The sequence below is a fragment of the Charadrius vociferus genome, unplaced genomic scaffold (assembly GCF_000708025.1).
Source record: "Charadrius vociferus isolate BGI_N301 unplaced genomic scaffold, ASM70802v2 scaffold487, whole genome shotgun sequence".
NCBI classification, from domain to species: domain Eukaryota; kingdom Metazoa; phylum Chordata; class Aves; order Charadriiformes; family Charadriidae; genus Charadrius; species Charadrius vociferus.
This window is the reverse complement of record NW_009649169.1, coordinates 1,667,551-1,674,156: the sequence shown is the minus strand read 5'-3', so window position 1 is coordinate 1,674,156 and position 6,606 is coordinate 1,667,551.

The window sequence follows — 6,606 nt, the reverse complement described above, 5'->3', positions numbered from 1 at the left end:
GTCTATACTATAAATTTACATTTTGCTTTCCTCACTAGACTATAACTTACTGTATTTAGTGTATTCTCATTCTTTTCCTGTAGCATTCTGCTTGATACCTTGTTGCCAACTGATACAATATCAGTCTAACATCCACATTTTAATGCATCCATTTTGGCTGCAGAACGCATGCAACACTGAACGTTATATCACAAAAACTATGGTTATCATCCTAATTATGGATAGGTGATTGTAACCATTGCTCCAAGTGAAAACAGAATTTGCTTCTAACATTAACAAAAGCTACATCCCTATTGACAGAAGAGCGTATTTCTGCTTTTTCAGATCATCTCTCAAAAGAAGAGAATAAACGCTGCATTGTTACATGCTAGCAGCACCCACGGATACCCTCCAAATGGCTCCACAGAGAGACTAAGCTTCCTGCAGGAGCATCTGGATCGCTGCTGAATGGCCATCTGTGTTTTACTGTGAAGAGGATTATAAAACTATTTGCCAGATAGACCCCTGTGTGATTTTTTTTCCCCTATCCCCAAAAATAAGCTAATTCTTAAAAGCAGTACCTGGAAAATGGGCCTGTAATAATGGGACCTGCATTTAGGCATTTCTCAGTACTTTGTGCATTGTTCTTCAAATTTTAATTGTTTGGTTTGGGTTTGTTTTTTTTTTTTCCATTCCTCCTTTCTCTCCCCTTACTTGCACACAGAGATATCTTTTGCTTGCAAGTTTTTCCAGTGTCCCTTTCTCCATTATTTACTCAAAAATAAAGCAGCCCCTAATTATTTGGATCCATTACAGTAAACAGTTTTTGAGAGGAAAGAAGCCTCTACAGCTCTGTTTAAGTAATTGGAGTGTGACAGCACATCACACTGCAGGAGATGTTCCTCTCGGAAGATTAGGTATTTAAACTGTGATTGAGCTTGATATAATAGGAAGACTGACAGAGACTTAAGTGAGAGCCAGGACAAAATATTAGCTGACAACTGGAAAAAAACAGAATATCTTGGAAGATGTGCTGATCATATAGGATCAAATTACAATGGACTAGACATCCACCTAAAAACAGAGTACAAAGAAGCATTTTCTTTGACTTAGAGACAGAGTCCAGACTTGGGGGTGGAGGGAAGAAAACAGGAGGGGGGACCTCCCTTGGAGAAAGAAACTGTAACTGTTTTGTTTTCACAATATCTTGTTTTGGCAATAATAAATATTCTATGAAAGGAAAAAAAATTCAAAACAAAAAGTTTTTTCATTCTGAAAAAGAGGTAGGAATCTAAAATAAACAAATTTCATCTACAATTCAGAATATTTATGAAAAGCACACATAGATATCTCAAATACATTTGTAAAAATTAAAATGAGGGCAAGAAATAAAAAGCTCAGTCATGTTTAAGTCTGAGCTTCCTACTTGTTTATTCATTTGTAATAAGATGGAGAAGAACATAAAAAGATTTAAAAAAAATCTAAAATTTGAGTCCATACAGATACAAAATCAAATCAATATATTCACATAAAATAGCTTATTTTATATTATAATAAAGAATTGCCAAAGATACTGCCAGCTCTACAACCACAGAAAGAAAGAAACAAACAGAACCCATCGAGGATCAATTGTTTTTGTGATGCACCAGAACTTTAGTGGGTTTTTCAGACAAAAATTCCTCACTTTCTGAAGCAATAGATTTTATTCATAAAATGTACAAGAAAAACCAAATGAAGTAAAACCGAAAGTGAGAATTGTGGTCTAGCAAAGATGGTAATTCCGTAGATATTGAAGCATATTTCCCATTTGTTATAGATAGAAACAAAGGAAAAGTTACTAAAAAGGAAGGAAAAAGCACTGTTAGTTAAATTCATGACACCCTCTAAGGAAACAAGAAAGTATGCATGGATAAAATAATCCATTTAGATTAAGGCTACTTTGATAAATTGTGCTATTGTGGTAGGTCTGGAATATATTGTGTTAGAGCCAGGTTTGAATAAGTTCAGGCTTTGGCATAGATGAATACTGCTGACTCCTGCACCACAACAGGAAATTCTGCAGCTCCCCCAGATATGTGCCCACAGCAGCAGAGCTCAGTTGGGAAACGTTGCCTGTGAAGTATGAAGAGAAGACATCTTGCCTAGGTAAGAAGAAGATGAGCACTTCCTGTAAGTGTTTCCAGAATAATGCTGAATCAAGCTATTGCAAATTATTTCATCCTAAATAGAAAAGGAAGGAGAAATAGGCTTCATTGACCTTGACGTGAAAAGGGAAGACTAAGAAGTTACCCAAGCTATGAATTTAGCTGGATGAAGTAGTTGAGGTACATGAATCTCCAGGAGGATTGGATTCCTTTTAGGGAAACCTGCTACAATTACAAGGAATCTGTAAAGTGGGCAAGGACTGGGGAAGGAAAAGAGATGGAAAAAATGGCAGCGGGCAGGAACGTTTTAGTAAAGATGCAGCAAATTCACCATCTCTAGAAGAATACTGGGAACAAACTGAGAACCTACCAGAATGGAAGAAAACAGGTTCACTGACATACATAGCTGTCTTCGAGATCAAAACATGCATCAATAAAGCAAAACCAGCCGGAATCAGTGCCAGACTTTGCAAAGTATAAGTATCAAGAGGAAACAGAGAAACAGAGATACAACCTAGTAGCAATATAAATTCATGTGAGCGAAAGGGACTGGAAAATACCTAGTCCAGAAGGCTGGAAAAAGCTGCATACAAAATCCTATGTACAGTAGCAAGGATGTTTAAGTAATCTATTACAATGATTAGAGTGCCCTGAAACTAGAAATCTGCAGATGCAGTAACTTTGGCAAGAAAGGAAATGGTTTGCACGACTGCAGATTTAATAATACATAAAACTTTGGCTCGAGCTCTAAAGGAAAAAGGGTAAAATACAGGCAAATTTACAAGAAACAGATTGATCCAAACTGACCCAGTATACTTTCTCTCATAACATACCTGGCCTTCTAGAAGGAACAGAAAACAAAGACATCCTCTATTGGGATTTAGTAAAGCATCTTGACTTATTGCCACATGAAAGTTACTGGTTAAGATCAAGTTTAAGAGAAGAACAAGAAGGGAATTGTGCCCCCCATAACGTTAAAGGGAAGAACTACTGGCTGGAGAGAGCTTAGTGCTACAGTTCCTCACAGAGCAACCCAGGGACAAATTTTGCTGAGATCATTAATAATATGTTAACCAAGAGCAGTCCGACATCCCAACATTTGGAAATGCTGTCTACGAGGAGCCTACAGGAAGCACTGGATGATCTTAAGGAAGAGAATAAAAGAAACTACATAAACCAAGGTGAAAGGTTATGCCTTTGGGGACCAACAAATTTGGTCATCAGTACAAAACAATGAAGACAAGCCTGTGCATACTACTCAATCACAGGACATTATGAACCATGAGCGTGACGTGTCTGAGAAGGAATTGAATGCAATCCTAGGATCCATTGAGAGATAAATCATGGCCAGCCATGCACAAGAAGTGGAAAAGCTGAAGGAAAAGGTTACGGCAATTTTATGCAAAGAGGTGAAATGAGCTGGTTTGTTCAGCTTTGTGAAAAGCTGACAGGGGATGAGACTGCTTTTTATAAATAGAATAAGAGTAAACTATGGAGCATAAAGCCAGGGTGTAAAAGGACAATGTTAACATAAGAACAAAGGATGTAATGAGTAAATTCAAAACAGAAATTAAAAGAAGGTATATAACCACTAGGTAATGAGGTTTGAACAGCTTTCCAAGTAGGCAAATCAGATCTGTTACTAAGGCATCCTTTTTAAATGCAATTAAAAAATAAATTGATGTTTATTGGACTTTAATCTGCTTCCTCAGGCTTTTTTTCTTTTTTTGTTTCTGGGGGTACAAAATAGGATATGGACTATAATTGATTTAATTTCTGGGTTTTGCTTGTTTGTTTTGGAAAGGTCTGATTATTTCAGTACTGTAAAGGGTTTAAGTATTTGGGGGTTTTATCTTAACCCCAGCTACATGCATTTTGGATAAAATGTTTTGATTTTATCTCCATCAGTTCCAAAGTACACACGTGGAAATCTACCATACACAGTACAAATTGCATGAAGCAATTGTACAGTCTGAAGTATCTGTAGTAACTGCCACGGAGAGGCTATAAGGAATTCTAGCTCTCCAGAATTATGTGAAGTATATAAGTATTGAGCTTTTACTCTTTCCTCAACACATGGATAAAGTGAAGTCTTATGGCCTTACCACATCCATGTTTCATTCCTTTGGATCCCAAGGCCTTGGAGCACACCTGATCCCCCTTCTCCACCAATGTCTGAAAGCCAGATCTGCTACCTCTCTGTTTTTCTGTCTCTTTGTTTATACAACTTTTGAAAAAAAATTTTTCTGGTTCAACAGAACATCAACACTGGTGCCACAGAACAAATAATTCATTAGGGGGGAAAATGAGAAATGGTGACTTCCGTGCATACAATCCACAATAATTCTTTTAAAAACCAAGCTTTTAACCATCAACCGTGTAGAACATGCTTCTACATAGTGTGAAGGAAATGACTTTGTTACTTTGCAAGCTATGTCCTGCATAACCTCTTTTGACCTTCTTACTCAATGCCAATTTCATCTTTGAGATAGAGAATCAAGAGCAACATTTTCATAATGCAGGCCGATTCTGCATTGCACGAAGGGTTTTTTGTTGATGTTGTAGGAAGACCGTAATAGAAGGCCTCAGGTCAGTGGAATCTGAATTAATTGTTTCTGCAGATAGTTAGTCCTAATATATTTTATGCAGTGCGTTCAGCATGCAGAGAGCACGTATGAACTTTTCAGAAAGCTTTTCATATTCAAATCAGGTAAACATCAAGCTATATACATTCATGAATACAGCAGTAATTACCATGCTCTGAGGACATGTTGAAATGACATTATCACTTGTCAGCAGGGTACCACTGGCTGCTGTCATTGACAATTTACATTTAGCATCAAAGTTAAATAGTCTGCTTATTAGTTTGTTAATAACCTGAAAAAATCAATGATTTAAAATACTTCAGGATATAGAATGTTACCATATAGCTTTGGTGAATAGACAAGATTGGCCTCAGAAAGCAGCGTACACACAATAAAGTATTAATACAAAATTATGGATCAGTTATTAGGAATAGCTTGCACCCACAAGAGGAAAATGAGATGATGATCATAAAACCCAGAGAAAAATAATGTTATAACACTAGTTAATCAAAGAATATTAGAAGAGAAGATCAGCACAGTCAGTTCCGTCCTTTATTAATACAAGAGTTCTAGTAGGCAAGAAAACATTTTACAGAATCCTGAATAGTTAAGAAGTTTTGTTTATTATGCACAGTTTATCTTGTCTGAGGTGGCAAGTCTCCATCTTTCTACGGTGGAAAAATCCAGAAAAAAGTATCAACAATGAAGAAGAGAGTTTAACAAAACAATCTTATGATAGCATTCAGAAAGGCGATGGTTGTTTGGGATCTTTTTCCCATTTAATGATAAATAAAATTGGTTTGGCCTTCCCCAGTGAAAGAAAAACCTAGTAGTGTCTGAATCCATTGATTTTAAACCTCTTCTATTCATGTGATTGTGCAAAGGTCACACGTGCGCGGTAGTAAGTTTTCTACATGTATTTTGCCCCGACCCAACCTACCTTAACAAACACAAACTAAATACTATCTCAGGCACAAATACACTGAACCAAAGACTATAACTATTTTTCTTTCCAAGACCATCCACTTTCAAGAAATTCATCATAGATTCCTCTTCAGTATATTTTTTCCTTTGGGACTTTGAAAAGCACATAGCACTTCTGCTCAAAGAGAGACGATTAGAAATTTTAGAATCTTAGAGCAGGTAAGTTATATCTGAGCTGCTACAGGAACAGCAGGAGAAAGAAAGGTACCTGCAGAACTCCCTCTTCACTTTTCAGAGTGGTAGGAAAGTGGTACTGCAGGTGAACCAAATTTTAAAAAGCTGACAAAAAAACACATTTGCTCACCCATGCAACACAGACAATCCTTTCAGAACCACCCTGCAGATATGGATAGAATTTAGAACTAGGAATACACCTAGAGTAGATCTAGGGAACAGTAAGATTTCCCATGAGCATCTTTCAAACTATACACTGTGGAAAAAAGATGCTACAACTTCTAGTGTTGCTGTCTGTGGGAGGGAAAAACCTTGTGGAATTTATCTATTATGTGGCTGTCACAGGGACTATTTGACTTTGTCCAAATGGTGTAACATTTTGTGACTAGCGGTAGTCTCTTCAGTGGGTAAATAAGTGGTTGCCATTCAAAACTAAGGTATACTTTTTGTATGCATGGCCTGTTACTTTGAAAGTGTGTCTGTTGTGTGCATATATAGTAAGACAGATGATAAAAAGAAGAAAGCAAATACTATGGATGCAAGATCCCCTACATCTGTTTATTCTGGCTGACACTGAAGATTTCCAAAGAGAACAACCTGGAAATGTCAATAATATTTTGCAATACATGCCTTGCATCAAGTTTCCCCAAGGTACTGTTAACCCTTAGATCTGCAACAAAAGTCAGAACTCAAGTAGCAAACCAGATTCTTCCTGTTTTCAGATACCTCCAGAAAGAAGA